Below are 22,827 nucleotides of genomic sequence, written 5' to 3'. Positions count from 1 at the left end.
TTGTGGGAGTTTGTAGCGCTATCATTTAAACAAAATACGGAGTGATTAGCAAGTGTGATTTTGTGTTATATTCGAGGTGAATATTTGAGAAACAGTTTTTACAAACATTTTAAGTGATGCGGACAGGATTCTAGAAGCTGTTTTGAAGTAGCAATGTGTTGACGTGGCGGAGATCAACAGTTCATTAAAGTATGCCAGGAGGTGACTAGCTTACTTTTATAGACGCAGGTGGTATGGTTGACAGTAAGATGGGAACGAAAGCGATACGCTTTGCTGTAGGGACTTATTGGGAGAATAGCTTCAATTTTGTGTCTAAATGTTGTGGCAGATTGAGCATGTTCGGGTAAGGGTATGACTTTGATAGGATCGACACATATCAGTGTTGAATCTATAGTGGCAAATAATGGTTACATTGCTTGTGAATTGTTTGATGGCTGAATCAGATTCTGCATATTATGTTTGGAGACGACCGGGTAATTACAGACAGCGAGAGGAACTGGGTGTAAGCAGGTACGTCGTAGCTAAACAGAAGATCTTAGTATACTAGCGTTTGTGAAAACTGCAATATCCAGAAAGAATATCCCGAAAGATGCCATACTTGGAAGGCATGTAGAACAATGTACAATCAATAACGTGTGATGCTGTAGAACGATCAATCTCCAGAAAATGAATTAATTATTATGTTTAGTGTGGAGAATGTTGTCACGATTTCCTCTTCTTTGTTAGTCTTCCCTGGTCAAGCGTATACTTACACTAAACAGTCTCAATAACGTAATTAAATATTCTGTCCTCTGCCTTCCCTTTACGGCTCCCTCTGGAATCTGGGGATGTCATTTCCTCATTTTTCGAATCATCCTACTGCTTTACTACTTAGTTTCATCCGATTTTTCCTTTCTTAGGCAACTTTGTGGAGGACACGCTAATTTCTTTTCAGTTCATCAAATGTATAGCATCCTTCTGCTGTACCACGTCCACAACGCTTCGATCTTCATTTCCGGCTTCCCCAACTACCACCTCCATACGATGAGGTACTAAGGATGTGGAGCCTCATTCTCAAGTTAATATTTATATTTGATCCTAGCAGACTTCTTTCGACGATGTATGTCTCCTTGCCTATGCTATTCTGCTTCTCGTATCTTCCTTCCTTCGTCCACCATGCATTAATTTGCTTCCATGACGGAAGAATCCGTTCAAATTCTCTACATCTTTGTTTCCAATATTGGTTGTAAATTCTGTCGGTAACCTCATTTCTGCCACTAATCAACACTATAGACTTTCTTTAGTTTGCTGTCAGGCCACAATCTGTCGTGAAGGAACAATCCATGGCATTAAACATGTTTGGAAACTTTTCCTCCGTTTCACGGTCGGTAGTAATGTTATCAGCATTAACGTCCTTCCACCCTGAGAACTATTTCAACTTCTGAACCTTCCACTTGTTTCCTTCATCGCTCCCTCCTTGTACAGTCTGACAAGTAGAGAAGCAGCTTTCTTGTTCTGTGCCCCTTTAGACATGAATACGTACTAATTTCCTTTTGATTCTTGTATATATAGATCCTCTTTTCTAAACATTTTGAAAAACTACCGACATTTTACATGGTGAAACATTATTTCTTAATCGATACACTTAACGACTAGGGGTTTATCGGTATGCATGCGGCAGCACGAGTGTCTGATACACTGCGGTCGCCAAAGCATGTATAAGACAACAAATGTCTGGCACAGTTGTTAGATCGGTTACTGCTGCTGCAACGTCAGGTTATCAACATTTAGTTGAGTTTGAACGTGGTGTTGTAGTCGGCGCACGAGCGATGGGACATAGCGTCTCCGAGTTAGCGATGAAGTGGTAATTTTCCCGTACGACCATTTCACGAGTACATCGTGAATATTAGGAATCTGGTAAAACATCAGATCTGCGACATCGCTGCTGCCGGAAAAAGATCCTGCAAGAACGGGACCAACTACGACTGAAGCGAATCGTTCAGCATGACAGAAATGCGACACTTCCGCAAATTGTTGCAGATTTCAATGCTGGGCCATCAACAAGTGTCAGCGTGCAACCCATTCAACGAAATTTCATTGATATGGGCCTTCGGAGCAGAAGGCCCACGTGTGTACCATTGATGACGGCAGGACGGCCTTACGCCTTGTCTGGGTCTGTCAACACCCACATTGGGCTGTCGATGACTGGAAAGGTGTTGTCTGGTCGAACGAAACTCGTTTCAAATTGTATCGAGCGCATGGACGTGTATGGATATGGAGACAACCTCATGAATCCATGGACCCTACAATGGACTGTTCACGGTGTTGGAGGCCTCCATCGATTCACGTCCATTGTGCATCCCGACGGACTTGGGCAATTCCAGTAGGACAATGCGGAACCCATACGTTCAGAATTGCTACGAAGTGGCTCCAGGAACACTCTTCTGACATTAAACTCCCCAGACAAAACATTATTCGTCATATCTCGTGCTGTTCAGATGAGAAATCCACCCCGACGTACTCTTACGGATTTACGGAACAGCCCTGCGGGACTCATGGTGTCAATTCCCTGTAGCTCCACTTCAGACATTAGTCGAGTCCATGCCACGTCGCGTTGCAGCACTGCTACGTGCTCCGGTGGCCTTACACGATATTAGGCAGGCGTATCAATTTCTTTGGCTCTCAGTGTATGCTCCAGAAAGCCGCGTATAAGAAATAGATTTTCTGGTGCTCATACTTCGTCCTGTGATGGTGATAAACATATAGGGCTCAGTGTTTGGATAGCCCATGGGCTGGGGACCATTTTTATACCCAACAAAGGATCGTCTTCATATTAATATTCTATAGTAGAGGACCACATTACGCACAGTTCCTCCTTCCCAGGTAAATGGAAAAAATCGGACAGTACCTGGCATCTTCCATCCGTTGCATGAAGCAGCGTCTGCTGGTAATTAAGGCGTTAATTCCGACTATTTCCTCTTGTCATATAGCTACGCCAATACTCACGCACCATAAAATTTGACTGATGTTGCAGCACATAGAAATCACTGGATATGGGGTAATAATGAGCTATTTCCTTTAAGTAATTGATTACACTCGGGGAATGCAATTTAAACCACAAAATTATTATAGCCTCCAAACTTTACACACTGTATAGATCTTGGTTTGACTATTACACAAACTGATTCACAAAATATAAATGTACTGGTAATGGCGTCGGTATAACAACCACTGTTCATAATAATACTCTTTTAAGAAACTTCTAATTCGTTGCTACCAAAGTGAGCTCACCAATGGACTTCATCAGTTATTGACATCACAATACGCCGTTGGATGCGGCTGCTGGCCCTTTCACACCTCGCTCTTGGCACAAGCAACTCGTCGCAATTAACGCAGTTTTGCACTATGCAGTGCCATGTACCCCAGAACGGATAAAAGTACCATTTTCCGCTCACAGCCAATCTCCATCGAAATACCGCATCTTACAAGCCTTAGTGTCCATTTAGCTTGTAGCCATTCGATAAACGAAGTCCATATCTCTTTTCAGCTCATTTCTAAATGGTCTGTTAGCAACGTTACCATAGCACACACCGGCAGTCACTTTTACTCCACTTAACACTTGTTCTGCCTCAGAGCTACGCCAACTTACTTCTAACGAGAATATTACGCGCCAACCTGTAACCTGTTCTTATTCTCGGGGATTCCCCCCACACCTAAACATTATTTTACATTACACCAAGTTCTCTATTTACAATTAAACATACCATAGCATTACAATATTCAATTACAGTCGTTTTCATATATTAAAGTAATATTACATTTATATTTTTACTAAACGTAAAAATATTATTTACTTTAATTCTTTTGTTATTTCGCTTTTAGAGTGCAGCAAAAGCCAGACACTGTCTCCCACATAGCGTTCTTTAATTTAACTGCCACTAGGGGGATGCACTTCCGCTTTGCCTTCGATTCTGTCCCACAGATGGCATAAGCGTCCACTTTCTCTGCCGTTGCGCCTTGATTATACCTGGCATTCACTAGACGGCACGTTGTCACATTATGGAGCATCATTAGTTCATGGGCGGTTCCTCAGAAATGGTACTATATTTTCGCCATCATCATCAGACCAGAATCCAACCGAGGATTAAAAGACAGCTGTGTTCAGCTAATGGCTGAAATTTTTAAGATATTTTCCTAAGAGCCCAATCTCCAACAGTCTTGAAAATGTTCTTCATATCTTTATAGGTTTTCCAGACACTGAAACTTGTCACTAAAAAGTAAGAGATCCTGGCTGGGGACGCTAATTGAAACTCGAAGAAACTTCTGAGTGCTTTAAAAAGGGTAAGAGATCCTGGCAATGTCATACACAATGAAAGGCTACCTGTCAACGTTGAATGCAATGAAAATTAACACTTGGGGTTACTATATTAAATAATGATTTAATTGAGAAGGTGAACAAGATTTAGTTTACTCACAACATTTATGTTTGCAAACACACAAAAAAACAAAAAACAAAACAAAGACAGGTCTAATTAAACCTAAACAGATTATTTTCGATTATCGTAAACTACTAACAGGTGGTTTAAGACCATAATGGATATGGATCCTGGGTGGTAAAGGTGAGTCAAATACACTGGCCCTAAAAATGTTGATACCACTCTGACACTTAGCAGACTTTGACTTGTTCAATCTACCTTAGGATATGTGGGTGCAGCTGAGAGCAATTGGCGATTGAGGTTTGTGCGCCTAGATCCGGCTGGAGCAGCAGTACTTCACCTTTTTTGCTTCGTGCAGCGATGTAACTTGGAGATGGCGAGTCGTGTGCGTCAGTAGCGAGACGTAAAGCCGTCGGCACACGGACCGTGCTGTCGGACGTCAACGTTGAGCGAGGTAAGTTCAACGTGCTGCTGAAAAACGGGCGCGCGTAAATTTCCCACGTTAGTTCTATTAAAACGTGCATTTCCTCCATCGTCCAAGGAAAGAAAGTACCAAGTCCATCAGTAAGGACACAGGCTTATAAATGTTCTATTACACACAGTGCGATACAAATTTGCAATACTTTTCCACATAAGATAAACATTATTTCATCATTCCCACATTTTAGTAAAACCCCAAGGTCAGTCTTACTTGGTCACTGTTCCTACCCAGCAGAAGAATCTTTGCAACATGTGAATTACGAAGCGTAAAAGAAAAAGGAGCAAATTGTCTTTATACAAATAGCGCAAGCTGTCCTGTAGATTAAGCCAATCGAACAAAGTCACCCCTCAAAGAAAGGTGAACTTATATTTACATAACATCAAATATTATAATATATACTTGTATTAAACTAATAATAAAGTATCAGAACCTAATAAAAACGCAAATGTTAGGAAAAAAATAGTTAGAAAGTGCCGAGACGCGAACCACCATTCCAATATGTAACTTCTTCCATACAATATAATCAGCACTACTCATTACGCTAAACTAACAGCAACCTACCGAAGACCAAGCACACCCTCTTATCATTTGCTGAAAACCTAAATCGTAGATACGTTACTAACTCAACCTTAATTATAACAAATTGTACCAAGAACAATGCGTTTTGGGCGGATCTTCAGTGTGTCGCTGTCTTCAAATAGAGTACTCTCATAATACTGCAGTTACAATAATTCTTTTGCCACGAATATGATGTTTATCATTATTTTAAAGGAACGAATCACACAGTTGACAACGGGTTATCCAGTGATTCTCAATTTTCTGGTGCTCAAAAACGGCAAATATACGTATAGGCTTGAAATTAATGCCAATATGGCGCTCACAACTCTGTACTTAAAGGAAGACGGCGTGAGTGTCACATAGGTGGCGTTGTGCCATCTCATTGGTCAACGCTCAGACGCACGCTCAGAATATCTGACATATTAGATATTGCTCTGCGTGTTCGGAAAGACTCCTGAACGTCCTATTCCACGCTATGACGTCAGAAACTCGGCACGCTCAACGCTCAACGTTCGGATGCACGGTCCGTGTGCCGACGGCTTAAGGCTGCACCTGTGAGTCGATCGCGCCCACGAAAGAAATGAAAAATCCCAGGCAAACGGATCGCAGTTTACTCCCTACTACAGCCCTGAAATCACTGAAGATTTCAGTGTGTGACACACCCGTTCGCTGGTCGTACCAAAGACCAGTTCGTCTCACTTATACGGCAGAGCGCACAAGGATGCCAAACGTCGAGACTGGTAAACGAAATCGAATAAGTGTGCCCTCGGCAAGAGATGAGACGTTTGAAGTCACACTGTGGGCACAGTGAAAACTTCACCACAGGCTCCCCAGTCTAACTTCTCGCAAGTTGAGCCAGTCTTAGGACTGGTCACAAGTACCAACGACACCTGCCGGAGCTTCGACCAGAAGTTGCTTCCTGCCCGAAGTACAGAGCCAGAGTTCCTCGCAGACCGAAGTCCCCAGCCAGAGAGCCTCTCACCTCCCCAGATAGAAACAATTTCCGTTTTTCAGCACAGTATACGAACGACGACGCCTTCGATTTCGACTTGAGCCAACCACAGAGCTTTAGAGGTGCTAAATTTCCTCTCCTACACGCCAGCACAAACTCACGGTGAACCGGCGCAAGGGTTAAGAGACCTGCGTCTCTGGAAAAAAAAGAAACCGCCAATTACAGCCATTTTTGAGATTCGTGGTGGGAGCAGATATTTTCCCCCGAAGACGTGTCGCTTCCCACGGCAGCAAGCGAACAGATACAATCTTACAGATATTTATCGTAATTGCCTGTGCCTGGGAGCACGTTAGTTCTTGCTCGGTGGTGTAGTAAACATTCTGTCTCTAAACGTTTCCCAGACGTCAGCGTTTCCTTTACGACCAAGGCGGCCGATGGAAATGGGTCACCGGCCCATTTACAGCTTTCGGCGAACACGAAAACTTGTAAATTTTGTTTAGGCGTAGCGCAGTCCACAACGCCCTGTTTACAACTCCAGTATGTAGACGCGTCCCTTCAGTCCGTCGCCCCCAGCCCAGGTAAAGCGGACATTGTCCTGCTGAAAACCCGTCTCGACTAGGGGGTGCTGTGTCAGAAACTTTGCGACCGTGGGACAGTCTGGCAAGGTCAACTAATGGATAGCTCGCCACCACTTGCATTCAACTTCAAACATGCCGTTTCTAAGAACCAATAACCATAAACATTCCTCATGCTTCTATCTCCATCACCGTCCGCACAGGCTGTTAATCTCTGGGGTCTCGCACTGGTTGCGAAATGTTGGAACAACAGTATTCATTTCAAACAAAATATCTATGAAGAAGAGGTGAAAGAGTAACTTGTCCTCGAAATATTTATGAAAAATCGGTGAGAGAGAAACTTTTCCTCTCTCAATACAGAGGCTGAAATGGTTCAAATGGCTCTGAACACTATGGGACTTAACATCTGAGGTCATCATCCCCTAGAACTTAGAACTACTTAAACCTGACTAACGAAGGACATCACACACATCCATGCCCGAGGCAGGATTCGAAGCTGCCACAGTAGTGGTGGCGCGGTTCCAGACTGAAGCTCCTAGAACCACTCGGCCACACCGGCCTGCTTACAGAGATTCAAAATTACTCTATTTTTACATGTAAAGTACGCGCGTAAATACTGGAAGACAGCGGCTATGTTATAGAAAGAGCGTAGGAGAGGATGGCAGAGTGAGAGAAAGAGAAGGACACTGAAACACTGGAACATAGTTGACCGTAACAGAACAGTGCTAGGAAAAGAGTGAAGAAAGAGTAATGCCATGGGGATGGTGGGGAGGGGGGGATAAAGAGAAAGAGAATGTGGAGAAAGCGGAAGCGAGTGAAAGCCAGTTGTAGTTAGAATCAGACAATATGACAATGATAGCAAGGAAGAGCGAGATAGTGACAGCGAGAAGAGGCAGCAGCAGTAGGAAGGAAGGAATGAGATATTAGCAGTAATAGAGAGCCAGAGGGAGACAGTGAAACTAAATGAGGGGAGATTGCAGTAGTAGCACAGAACGAAGGGGACTGTGGCTGTGTCAAGGACAAGAGACAGTGGCAGAGGAACACAAAGAAATAATCGCAATGAGTTGGGCTGAATGAGTGAATGAGAAAGGACAACAGGGAGTAAATGGAGATGAGTGACGTACAGCAGTGGACTATTGGGTTTGAGTGAGTTACAGTTAATGGAGCTTGGGGGACTTTGAGGTGAGTTGCATGTTGCAGAAAGCGAGAATACGTTCGCATGCCGAAATTTTTGGGAAAAATTTTAATGATGCAGAGGAAGGTAGAATGAGGTAGCTGGTAGCTCACTTTTCAGTCAAAGGCTTTTAAATAAACTGTATTTTTTATGCTCTGATAGCAGCATTTTTCTGCTGATTTTCCTTGTGTCTTGCTTCATCTGCGTAACGCCACATTTTGTGTTCCTTTGACTTTACTAAAACTAAATAGTTTGTCATCCAACAGAGCCTGAGGATTCTTAACCATTGTTTTGTGTATTATTTGGGTCAGTACCTTGTGGCCATCAACTATCATGGTACTGTGGCATTTCTCTACGTATAGTATTTGAATCGGGAAAAGTGACAAGGCTGTGAACCCAGACTATTCGAAAGAAGAGGATTAAACGTAGCGATAAACATTCACCGTAACAACAATGTGAGGACAACACAGCAAATATAGCTATACCGCTCGTATAGACATAATTTGCCAGTCCTTTTCGATTTATTAGATATATTTTAACAGTGTAGAACAACTGGAAGAAGCAACTTTGGAGTCACAGACAAAGAAACAGTAGACCAACTAGCAAAGAGTATTACCATGAAAAGGATTCTTTTCTTTGCTCGTCTGCCTCATAAAGATGGGAAACTGGCATTCAATTAATGATGATGATTCTTGAAAACCTCTCACACGACGAGAAACCGAACCGTTGCAGATACTGAACCATTAATTGATAAAGGAGAACTGTATCCAGTATTAAACTTTTCCGACGTCATGCAGTACGACTAATAAGAATGTGAAATGGGTATGGGCATTTATCAACACTTCTATACAGACATAAAGTTTTGATCTCTCCATATTTCCAGGATCACCCGTCGGAAATGGCAGATATAGTTCACATACTGCTCGGCTGATCACGATATGCCACCTGACATTCTAAACTCCATAAGAAATAGTGAAACTAGGAATTGCCGTACTCACAACTGTCACAAATACTGCGCACAAGGGCACGCATGCCCATACGCGGTGGTGGCACCAAAATGGAAAGGGGGAGGTGGCCGCACTCTAGCTCACGGGGAATGGCATAGAGAGTGGTCGTGTATTTTTCTTTCAACAAAATGATTTAAAAGTCGGTATTATGCAGGTTTTTAACAGGATCTGAATTGCAACGTTTTTATGCCTACTTATAAGTCACCATTAGTATTCTCAAACACTAAATATTATCCATAACCCCCAGGCCTAGACCTCTTCCCCCCCCCCCCCCCCCCCCAACCAAACTATCCTCGGGCGCCTTTGCTTGTCGACAAAGCGAATATTTTCAGGAAACAATTATTCGTCTCCAAAGCCCAAGATTTGCTTCACAGAGCTACAGAAACTGCATGCACTGACTTTACAGTTGCACGCAGCACAGAAACCATCTGCAATCATTTATTAACAGGTTATTCATTCTCAGTGCTAACCGTCTCCAACTGCGAGCGCTACAAAGTTCTGCATCATTATGTTTCTCAGCACAAAATACTCACATCACTTGTTAAGGACAAAAGTAAGGACGTTTATGTGCTTCCGTTATATGGCTTGACAGTAGGAAATGAACCATGAGATACAGGCTATCCAGGCTTCACTTATCAAAGAATAACGTAGTTAGTAAACATATTAATCCTAACACGGACGCACGTGTTTTCAAATCGTTACTAGGAACACCGCAAACAAACGCGCCTATAATGACATAGCTGCGCAGCCTACTGAATAAATGGTTCCTCAGAATGCTACCTCACGCTATATGAGAGTAGGTTTTTACATTAATAAAGTATCAAATTACTTTTTGGAATCACACACAATATTTCTCATTTTCTACAGTCGTTTGTGGAATTATTTATTTATGCTTTTCTTCGTTCTGTACTACAGATTTAAGTCATTACACATATCACTGAATATTTATTGAGTCAACTCATGCAAAAGTTTTGCGAGTCCAGTCACTGTCACTAGCTACAACGGGAGCCTTTTCGTGACAGTTTTCACACACATTCTTCATGTGCCTTAGACACATGGTTATCAAACGTCGGGCGATGTGCCATTTAACTTTGATGGCTTTACTCCGAGGACAAACTGTGCAGCACCTGGGCTTGGATCTACCTTTGTTCATAAGGTGCTATGTTGTTGCTGTCTTCGATTCCTGCCATTGTAGGAGTCTTATATGTAACACGTTTATGCAAAGAATGAATGGCTGTCCTTTTGCAAACTATGGAGTTTGATAATCCTAATCCCCACTTCACACAAAAATAATCTCAGGGTAATCCTTTCATTGTTTTGCTTGAACATGAGATTAAGGCGTTAATGCCAGCTATTTCAGTCATTCGGAAAACAGTGCAAATGGCTAGCGTCTGGTTTTCCTCGAGGTTATGTCTGCTCCTAGTTTGGTGTATTGTATATTGCTATAATTTCCTGTTTGTTCTCGTTGCAATATTAGTGTGAGTGAGACCGTCATGACGCGAACATGAAAGGAGGATAACGCCTTTTTTCCTTTCCCTGGCACATATGAAACTATGTTCCTAACCCTTCGGATATCAAAAAGGGTGCTTCTTAATTCACGACCTCTCATGAAAAGGCACTCTGGAGGTACCTGTCTCTTAATCTTCTTAAGAGTTCCTACTACTGTCAGTTTCTTCATCAGGAGTCCCTCACGCAGTGCCATGAATCACATCTCGTCCTATCCCTTCGACAGGCCGTACGAATCTATTTGCTATCTCCTTACGTGAGTTCTGACAATGCTAAGAAACCCTCTGGTTCTTTTGTAACGTATCTTTCCATCCCAAGTACACCACGTTCTTGCATTGCGCAAGATAAAAACCTTCAGTCCTTTTTTGCTTTGCGTGGTATATACTAAAACGCTCTGCTACTGCTCAAACGTCCAGTACCGACGGGTACTTGTCCATTTTAGTCGGTTGCCGATAACGTGGTGTTAACATTGGAACATGCATGGGTCGTCGGCTGCTGAGGTCCATCCTTAGGAGTATTCTACACAATTCCTCACTAGTCCTGTGCCAGTGTGTAGGCATATGGGACTTAATTATTCCCCGTGCATTTGCCTCTATGTAGGCTGTCTCATACCTTTTGGGTCAAATTGAAACCGAACGAGTTGGCGCAGAGCCCAGCACACTGGACCCGCAGTCGGGAGGACGACTGACCAAACCCACGTCGGACCATCCTGATTTAGGTTTCTCATGATTTCCCTAAATCCCCGCCGCCCAATGTGGCCGGGAGGTTCTAGGCGCTTCAGTCTGGAACCGCGCGACCGCTACGGTCGCAGGCTCGAATCCTGCCTCGGGTATGGATGTGTGTGATGTGCTTAGGTTAGTTAGGTTTAAGTAGTTCTACGTTCTAGCGGACTGATGACCTCAGATGTTAAGTCCCATAGTGCTCAGAGCTATTTGAACCTAAACCATGCCGGGATGATTCCTGTGAAAGGGCACGGCCGACTTCCTTCCCCATCCCTCCCCAATCTGATGGGACCGATGACCTCGCTGCTTGGTCCCCTCCCACGAATCAACCAACCAACCAACCATCAAACTAAAACAGATGACAATGAATCCGCAGTCGATTATATTGAGATAGGGAACCAATGGTCGGAAATGCATATTTATTGTGTTATGGACATACACAGCGTTCTCCGCATAACAACAAAGCTGCTCTTACTAACTTTTCGATGTTATAACCGTCAGTCTCAGTGCTTACATGGCAACGGGGCGTGATGTTCTGCCGCACTCTCTCAATGATACCACAGACCAACGTCTTGACGTAACTCCAGAGTAAAACGTCCAGAGGTGTGAGATGCGGCGATCGCGCTGGCCATGGGACAGGACCTCCCCTTCGAATCCTACGATGTGGGTATGCGCTCTTCAGGTGCTCGCAGACCTTAATACCGCAGTGGGCTGGTGTACCACCGTGTTGAAACAACATACTTACGCAGACGACAGGAGGTACAGTCTCTAAGAACTGTCTCTTACTAAGATCAGGTAACGTGGACAAGTCAAACGGCGAGGCAGCAAATAAGATCCCATTAGGTGACCTCGGACAATGCCCTCCCGTACTTTGAAAGTGAATTGTTGCTGGTAACCATCGACTAGGGTGGCGTATGGATTGTCCTAGCCCCAGATATTGCTATTGCGGCTGTTGAAAACACCATCACGGACGAATGAGGCGTCATCGGTGAACATTACGAGCTGTACGAAGTTACGTACTGCAGTACTGTGGTGGACAGTCCACTGACGCAGGTAAACGCGGGGCTTAAAATTCGTTGGTCGCAGAGGTTTTATACGTCCTTTCTGACAGGTATCGTCTTTACGATGGCGTTCTTTGTGCGTTTCACAGGCAAGTTGACGTGTGCTTACTGCTAGGTGATCGGGCACACGATCCAACACCATCGACTCAAATTTTGATGTTCGGACGTGCCTCTGGGGGGAATTTTGGGCGGCTCTCTGCGGTGTGAACGATTCCGTCTCTATTAAGTTGGCATCCGTGCAGATAAACTTCTTCCAGTTAGGACGACACTTGATGGGAAGACGTCCTCCGTACAAGCTGCTTTGCGGGCACTACATCCTACTAGTCTGTACATTAAATGCATGCCTCCCAACTCCTGTGAGGAGTAACGTCCCTTTTTTGACTATGCGTCATGCGCTGTACACAGTAACACACCCCACCATTGATGCAACGCAAGCTGTGTGCTGCAATGGACAACTCACATCAGGGACAATGGTGCGTATGCGGCACACCTTAATGCACCGGTGAGGTGCTTGCGGTCGTCACATAACACACGTGCGATAGGTGACATTGTATCCAGTACATCTATTTGGCGTTCATAGGTGTACACTGCTTATCACCCGCTGCCTGTACCCTGGATCTTTGCGAGAGTGCGGCACAATTGCATGTGCCGTTGCAGTACATGCAATGAGAGTGGCACTTGTCTCGCTGAACAATTATACACATGAAAAATGTTTTCCATCACCTCAGTTCCGAGAATTCCGGAACCTGAACAAAAAATTGGAATAGAGATCAACATAAACATCATTTCCGCCCTTTTTATTGCTCATGAAAACCACACATTGCGTGTTGTACCACCATTCAGCGAGACCTTCAGAGGTGGTGGAAAAGACTGCTGTATAGACCGGTACGTCTAATAAACAGTAGCACGTCCTCTTGCACTGTTGCATACCTGTATTCGACGTGGCATACTATTCACAAGTTCATCAAGGGACTGTTGGTCCAGATTGTCCCACTCCTCAACGGCTATTCGGCGTAGATCCCTCAGAGCGGTCCGTGGGTCACGTCGTCCATAAACAGTGCTTTTCAGTCCATCCCAGGATGTTCGATAGCGTTCATGTTTGGAGAACATGCTGGCCACTCTAGTCGAGCGACGTCGTTATCCTGAAGGAAGTCATTCAGAAGATGAGCAAGATGGGCTCACGAATTATCGTCCATGAAGACGAATGCCAGGCCAATATTCTGCCGATTTGTTGCACTATCGGAGGATGGCGTTCACGTGTCGCACAGTGGATAGGGTGCCTTCCACGACCGCCAGCGGCATATGTCGGCCCCACATAATGCCACCCCAAAACAGCAGGGAACCTTCAACTTGCTGCACTCGCTGGACAGTGTGCCTAAGGCGTTTAGCCTGACCGGGTTGCCTCCAAACTCGTCTCCTACGATTGTCTGGTTGAAGGCGTAAGCAACACTGACCGCTGAAGAGAACGCGATGACAATCCTGAGCGGTCCATTCCGCATGTTGTTGGACCCATCTGTACCGCACTGCATGAAGTGGTTGCAAAGATGAACCTCACCATCGACGTCGGGAGTGAAGCTGCGCATCATGCAGCCTATTGCGCACAGCTTGGGTCGTAACACGACGTCCTGTGGCTGCACGAAAAGCATTATTCAGTATGGTGGCGTTGGTGTCAGTGTTCCTCCGAAACATAATCCTTAGGTAGCCGTCATCCACTGCAGTAGTAGCCCTTGGGCGGTCTGAGCGAGGCATCTCATCGACAGTTCCTGTCTCTCTGTATCTCCTCCATGTCCGAACCGCATCGTTTTGATTAACTCCGAGACGCCTGGACGCTTCCCGTGTTAAGAGCCCTTCCTGGCACAAAGTAACAATGCGGATGGGATCTAACTGCGATACTGATCGTCTAAGCATGGTTGAATTACAGACAACATGAGCCGTGTACCTCCGTCTTGGTGGAATGACTTGAACTGATCGTCTAATGCTCATGCATGGTTGTTTCTATCTTTGGGTAGGTTTAGTGACATCTCTGAACAGTCAAAGGGAGTGAGTTTGTGATGCAATATCCACAGTCAACGTCTATCTTCAGGAGTTCTGGGAACTGGGGTGATGCAAAACTTTCTTTGATGTGTGTACTGTGAGTTAGGTTGTTGTTAAGTGGTGTACGTTGTGTATGCCCATAACACAATAAATACGCGTTTTCGATTACTCGTTCTGCATCTCAGTGTAATCAGTAGTGGACCGCCCACCATATCTTTCAATTTAACCACAATGTCTGGGACACCCTGTATGCCACCAGTAGTTGCTCCACCGAGAAATTCACGGTTACCCGCAGTATAATTGCTTATCAGAATCATCGTCACTCATATATAATAACACAGGTAAACAAATATGGATATTTTAAAGAAGCTTATAACTTAAGAGGTTATATAATACATTTGCAGGGTGCTACGTACTGTTGTACTTTCTATAACAGTGTAACTCTCAAGACTGTAGCAGAGGTAAGTTACAACGTCTAGCGCCAAAGATCTTTGAAATAGAAGAAACAGATATCAATATATTCACATTTAGAGATAATATATTTCCAGATTCTCACACTATTACCTGCTGAATAATGTTTTTCATTGTACCCATTAATATCTTCCACGTAGATCCATTTACAGATCTATTGTCTGTCGAGGTGGGCAGAACAGGCCATTCTTGAACTATCACTTCATTTCTTTCAGATCTCAGCAGGATCTAGAATGCAGGGGAAGGCATTCCTCACTCGGAACATTCTTGAAGGAGTTACAGTTTTAGAATTGATCTGATAACTGAGGACAGTCTCACAAAAACGGTGGTTACTACCGGAGAAACTGAAGTATTTTTAATTTGTGTTTAGGGCAATATTAGTTAAGAACAAAAATGTGGGAACAGAAAATGGTGGACTTTTCATCACTGTCCTATTGACTGAACCTCTGAAAATCAGAAACCTGGCAAGCATACCAAGTTCTTAGTCGAATTGTAATTTCTGATAATTAGAGACGAGAAGGCGCAATCTCTACTTACTTTGAAGAACACATTCATTACTGATGACCGTTTCCATCAATTAACGTTGTCATCTACTCATACCCAAAAAACTTGTTATGTGTTCTGTTGCATTATGACTGTATTGCACACACCTGTTGACATTATAGTGGATAGTATGTAGTACATTCTGTACACGGTTGTTGAAAATAGAACCAGGTTTTTCAGAAAAACAATACAGTTACGCGTGATGCTTTTTTGCTACTCTGTTTCTATTTGCCTCTAACTTGTTTTCATTTTTACAAACCTGTGTGGAATGTGCTACATACTATCCAATATAACGTAAGTATGGCAGGTGTGATACGCTCATAATGGACAAGGGCAGGTAACAGCTTTTTAGAATTTCAGAAGATCCCGGTCTTAACTGTTGAAACAGGTCATCAGTAATAAAGCATTCTGAATTCTTGGTGGAGTCGACAGTTTCCCCTAACTGGTGTCACCTAACGTAGTAGTAACGCAAGGGTTTATCACTTACAAAACAGCTGTAATACAACATTAGGTACACTGGACACAAATTTCGCTCACCGCAAATTAAAACGGTATGTCAGCTGTAACCCAACTGCCTACCGTTAGATTAAATTCGAAGCCTCATAGTCTGGATTATTATGTAACACAATGGAGTTATTTTAAGTCTACGCGACAAACAACATTCCTATTAAGATTCTATCACTAGAAAACTGTATGCTAAATTAAATTATCAATTTTGACAGTGATTGTTCCTGAATAACTTATCTCAGATCGAAATAAAGTAATATTTCCACTTGGAAGGTAAGAAAATCAGTTTCGATACCAAAGTTACTGTCAAATTCACGTTCACAACTAATAAACTGAATCACAAAAAATATAAATTGCGAAAAGCTTATGAATTACGCTGTAAAATAAACCAAAATCATCATATAACTGCGCATAGATGACTGAAAAAGCAATTGAAGTTACACGTGACTTTTGGAATGCTACAAGAAGGTGAGTTCCCAAAAGTAAACAGAAGGTCTTGTAATAATGCAGCTGACATATTTAAAATTCTCATTTTGTTTCAGGCCTTTCACCAAGGATAAATATTTTGTTTTATTCCGATTGGTCAGATACGTAAACATAATGGCGGACGACGGCGAATCTCACACTTGTTTCATAAAGTCCATATATAGTATAAAACTTTGGAGATTTGTGGTAAGGTCCTATGGGACCAAACTGCTGAGATCATCGGTCCGTAGGCTTACATACTACTTAATATCTAACTTAGACTAACTTACGCTAAGGACAACACACACACCCACGCTCGAGAGAGGACTCGATCCTCCGAAAGAGCGAGGGGGGGGGGGGGGGGGGGGCGACTCACACAGCGCGGCTAACCCTCGCGGCTATTATAAAATGGATTTACATATATCATAATGTATGTACGTACGTATGTATGTACGTATGTTGCTCATCTCCTACTAAACAACCGGACTGATTTCAACTAAACTTGGTACGCAAATCACATATTGTTGACGGTGGGGAATGGGGTGGGGGAGACCAACTACCTTCCTATGGGATAGATTTTGGGGCGATAAAGCATTGTAGACCACGAAGTGCCAGTACCCTTACTTTAATCACACAATATATGAGAATGAGAGCAGTTAGTGACTTGCAACAAACTTTACACATAATTTCAAATTTTTCTCACTGTCGACCCACAGGAAACGATGAAGGAAAATGTTTATAGCTTACTACATTTTTGCTGTTCATGCACATGCAGCATGACATTTTAATTTATTATTTCTTTACAAACTGTATTTACGACAGATTTTTCAAGGAGAATCTCCGTATAATGTTAAACGTACCTACTAAAATATGTGACTCTATGACATATAGTTCAGGATATATAACGTCATAAAAACTGAGATGAGTGAAAAACAGCCGTATCATGTATGACGCTTCAGTTTATTATTCTGTAGTACTAACTCTTGAAATATCTTTGACTTCCTCAAAAAACACACGAGCATATAGCTTATCCTCTATATTTAAGGACACAAATGGTCTTCATTGATTGTCAAAACAAGTAACAAACTTCGTAACTAGTTCCTAACGGGAAAATAAGTTCAGAACTAAACGCAAGTACTTGGAATAGAAATCTTGTACGAGGTCACAGTTTTTACAGTCTTGCTAAACGAGTTTGACAGAATACCAACAGGCCCGCAAGCGTGTTTCCGAGGTCTCCTGGCGTCGAGGGTGGCGTGCTATCGAAGCGGCACTGGATGCATAACAGACATCAACTTTTCACTGGCTGCGTCGGAACTGTCGTAATCGGCGTGGGCGCTCTCCTAAATACGCGTACGGCGGAGGTACACTTCCTTCTGATTGGCTGCTCGTGATATTGACGGATGCAGCAAAAGGTTCGTGGCAGGAGCGATCTGTCTTGCTGATTTACACGCGCTCTCTGGTTTGGTCCGGTGCACGCGAAAGCCCTCGGCAGGTCGCGCTGCAAATGGCGGTACCGAAACGTCGTGTAGACGCAGGGGCGGAGCTGGCAACACGCCCGACAGCGATGTGTTGCAGTGTGGTGTCGGCGCCTGAAAGCTTTCACAACACGCCAGCTGTATTCACGACACCTTTCGTAGTCAGTATTAAGTTACGCCATTGGATGACCTGCTATATTATATCAGTGTACGACACACAGTTCAGGATTTACGACGTCATACGCACTGATCTCTGTGAAAATGAAACAGTGGCGCGAAATTTGCTAGATGTACAGCAGATGAAATATGTGAACAAATAAGTTTGCAATATACACTAGCTGATAATATTGGAATTCAGTATAGTGCCCCCCCCCCCCCACCCGTAGCCTTGATGACATCTCCCACTTTCGCAGACGTAAGTTCAATCAGGTACTGGAAGGTTTCTTGGGGAATGGCAGCCCATTCTTCACGGAGTTCTACACTGAGGAGAGGTATCGATGTCGGTCGGCGAGGCTTGGCACGAAGTCGGCGTTCCAAAACATCGCAGAGATATTCTGTAGGATTCAGGTCAGGACTCTGTGCAGGCCAGTCCATTAGAGGGATGTTATTGTCGTGTAACAACTCCGCCACAGGCCGTACATTATGCTCGATCGTGTTGAAAGATGCAGTCGCCGTCCCTGAATTGCTCTTCAACAGTGGGAAGCAAGAAGGTGCTTAAAACATTAATGTAAGCCTGTGTTGTGACAGTGCCATGCAAAACAACAACGGGTGCAAGCCCCCACCATGAAAAACGCGACCACACCATTACACCACCTCTGAATTTTACGGTCGGCAGTACACACGCTGGCAGGTGACGTTCACTGGCCATTCTCCATACCCACACCCTGCCATTGGATCGTCACATTGTGTACCGTGATTCGTCACTCCACACAACGTTAATCCACCGTTCAATCGCCCAGTTTTTAAGCTCCTTACACCAAGCGAGGCGTCGTTTGACATTTACCGGTGTGATGTGTGGCTTATGAGCAGCTGCGCGACAAGGAAATTCAAGTTTTCTCACCTGATTGTCATAGTACTTGCAGTGGATCCTGATGCAGTTTGGAATTCCTGTGTGACTGTCTGGACAGATGTCTGCATATCACATATTTCGACCCTCTTCAACAGTCGGCAGACTCTGTCAGTAAACAGACGAGGTCGGCCGTACGCTTTTATGTTGTATGTGTGCCTTCACGTTTTCACTTCACTATCACATCGGAAATACTGGGCGTAGGGATGTTTAGGAGTGTGGAAATCCCACTTATAGAGAAATGACACAAGTGAGACCCAATCGCCTGATCATGTACGAAATCGGTGAGTTCCACGGAACGCCCCATTCTGGTCTCTAACGATGTCTAATGACTACTGAGAGGGCTGATATGGAGTACCTGGCAGTAGGTGGCAGCACAATGCCCCTAATGTGAAAAACGTATGTTTTTGGGTGTGTCCGGATACTTTTGATCACATAGTGTATTAAATAGATGTGAAATATATTTGACATGTGCGTACACTGGAAATACAATATCATGGGTAAAAATTCATGTTTAATCCCTGGAGCGATACGTAAAGAAATACTGTAGAGGGCGGACCAGAACCTAATTATAGGTGGGGTAAAGGTGATAACGCGGAACGAAATGGGAGGAGGAGAATATAGACAGACAGAGGGGGAACGGCAAACGGACAGAGAGAGGGGAAAGAAAGAAATGGGAAAAGAAAGAAAAAGGTGGAAATGGGCAGGGAGAGTGGATTTGGGAGATTGGCAGGGAGACGGGGATGTGGATATAGACGAAAAGAGGGTAGACGTAAATGGACAGGTGAGCAAATGGTTCTAGGGGCAGGTATACAGAGACAGAGGGAGGGGCAGATCGACAGGGAGGCGAAGGACAGAGAAGGGCAGAAGAAGGAGGACAGAGAACTGGGGTTGTAGGAGGCAGACAGAGAGAGGGGATAAAGAGGTGGAGAAAGAGGGGGGTGAAGGAGACAATGGACAAAAGAGGGAGAAGGACGAGCTGGACTAATTGAAGATTGAAATAAACACGTACCTGGGCAATGCCAGGTGCTCAGATAGTACAACATATAAATACCCAACATTGGTTAACAACATCAGTGAACACATATATTCCGATATCACATCCTCAAAAACGAAAGATTGATAAATACTCATATAATCGCAAAAGAAGTAAAAACGGTAAAGTATACTGACAGTCGTTTGTCGTTAACAGCTAGGTGATGGTATCAAAGTTGTTAACGATCTGTTAATATTATAATGCAGGTTTCATATTCTCCTGATATGCGCATAATCGATTTGGCGCCAGTACCAAACCTCCGTCTACTCTCGCTGGATATGGGCTGGTCGAAAGGAACTGGTACTGTAACGGTGCAGTTACATACGTTTGTTTCATCGCTGCTAAAGTGGAAAATATTAATTTCGAGCTGCCTGATACGAAAAGCGCGTCAGTTGGAAAAAATCCTCTCACTAACAGTTTCGGAAAAAAAAAGTTTCACGATCACGTCTAAGAACGTTCGAGGCACCACACAGCTTCGAGATGGGGTAATGCGGCACCCAGAACGCTGATCAGAGTGGGGGTGTAACTCGGAACAAAGGGGTATGAGACGCGGAACTCACAGCTTCTCGGTGTCTCATAGAAACAGGACAACGAAGACATTGTGTTATTCACTCTTCACAGTCGTTCTAAGCTGATGTTTTTATAGTTGTGCCGGGCTAAGGAATATGTTTAAAGAATATAACGAGAGACAGGGGCTGCAATATTGTTAAGAAAATAAATTTCGACTTGTTTCTCTGAAGTCTGTCGTTTTCTTTAAGAAGTGAACTAAAATGAAGATTGTCTCTTTTTGTTTCCAGAAAAAAAAACGCAAATTATATCTGTTTAAAACAGCAGACAAAAATTTGCTTGGTGCCTTCCAAAGAGAGAGTCTCCATTCCTTCCAAGCTAAATATGTAAGTGTAGACCAGATGTGGCTCAATTCAATGATACAGTATCGACAGCAATAGATACATTGATAAAACGTAAGTTCATAAGAGAAGTGGCTGATCCACCATGGTACACAAAACACGTCAGAACACTGTTGCAGAAGCAACGAAAAAAGCATGCCAAATTCAGAAGAACACAAAATCCACAGGACTGGCTAAGTTTCACGGAATTTCGAAATTTACTGCGGACGTCAATGGGAGATGCTTTTAATAGTTTCCACAATGAAACATTCTCTCAAAATATGGTAGAAAACGCACAGAGAATCTGGTCGTATGTAAAGTACACCAGTGGCAAAAAAACAGTCAATACCGTCACTGCGCGATTGCGATGGAAATGATACCGATGTTGATGCCACTAAAGCGGAGTTACTAAATACAGTTTTCCGTAATTTCTTCACGAAAGAAGACAATGTAAATATTCCAGAATTCGAAACCAGAACAGCTGTTAGCATGATTGACATAAAAGTAGATATCTTAGGTGTTGCGAAAAAACTTAAATCACTTAAGAAAGGTAAGTCGTCCAGTCCAGATGGTGTACTAATCAGGTTCCTTTCAGAGTATGCAGACACAATAGCGCCTTTCTTAGCAATCATATACAACCCCTTATTTACGAAAGGTCTGTTCATAAAGACTGGAAAGTAGCACAGGTCACACTAATATTCAAGAAAGGAAATAGGAGTAACCCATTGAATTACAGACCCATAACATTGACCTCAATCTGCAGTAGGATTCTGGAGCATATCCTGTACTCGTACATTATGAATCACCTTGAAGAAAATGACTTACTGATACATAACCATCACGTATTCAGAAAATATCGTTCTTGTGCAACACAGCTAGCTCTTTATTCCCACAAAGTAATGAGTGCTGCCGACAAGGGATCTCAGATCGATTCCATATTCCTAGATTTCCAGAAGGCTTTTGATAACGTTCCTCACAAGAGACTATTAATCAAATTGCGTGCATATGGAGTATCGTCTCAGTTGTGTGACTGGATTCGTGATTTCTTCTGAGGGCGGTCGCAGTTCGTAGTGATAGACAGTAAATTATCGAGTAGAACAGAAGTAATATCTGGCATTCCGCAAGGTAGTGTCATAGGCCCTGTGCTGATCCTGATTTACATAAATGATCTAGGCGATGATCTGAGCAGCCCCCTTAGATTGTTCGTAGATGACGCAGTAATTTACCGTCTAGTACAATCATCATACGATCAATTCCAATTACAAAATTATCTAGAGAGAATTTCTGTGACTCACAGATACAACCTGTAATGGAGTCCTAAGCACTTGCTCTCAGGCAGCTCCCTGACTCCCTGCAGATTTGGCATGTCTGCTAGCATGTGCTAGTGTATAGGTGTAGCCTGCCTGCAGGCGTCTACACCTCTACAACGGGTTGTCTCTGTACAGGTGCATTTTTGAAATACTCAAGAATTGCGGATGGGTATCAACGGGGGAGTTGGCGCGCTGGGGGTCTGATGTGGTCCCTTTGGCGTTTTATTCAACCGTGAGGCAGTGTCACCCCCACCCTTTCCCGTGATTACATAAAAGGAGGGCGCAAAGCAGGCGGGCTGAAAAAGCGTTATCATCCTTTTGTGCTTCGAAACACGTTCAGATTTCTTCGAATGGCTATGAGCATAATTTTAGTCAAATTTGGTATCCATGTGACAGCATTAACACACATCACATGAATTTCTGAGCTCTGGCTTTTTTTCGCATGTATCGACACATTACGTCGATGAGCCCTAGGGTGACGCCGCAGGACGCCACGATTTTGAATCGTTACAGTGGGAGGCTGTAGGTACTTTTAAGCTAATTTTCAGACCTCTACGTCCTAATTGGAAATAATTACGAAGT

The sequence above is a fragment of the Schistocerca piceifrons genome, chromosome 6, assembly GCF_021461385.2.
Source record: "Schistocerca piceifrons isolate TAMUIC-IGC-003096 chromosome 6, iqSchPice1.1, whole genome shotgun sequence".
NCBI classification, from domain to species: Eukaryota; Metazoa; Arthropoda; class Insecta; order Orthoptera; family Acrididae; genus Schistocerca; species Schistocerca piceifrons.
The sequence above is the reverse complement of the archived record's forward strand: the minus strand, read 5'-3'. Positions refer to the sequence as shown.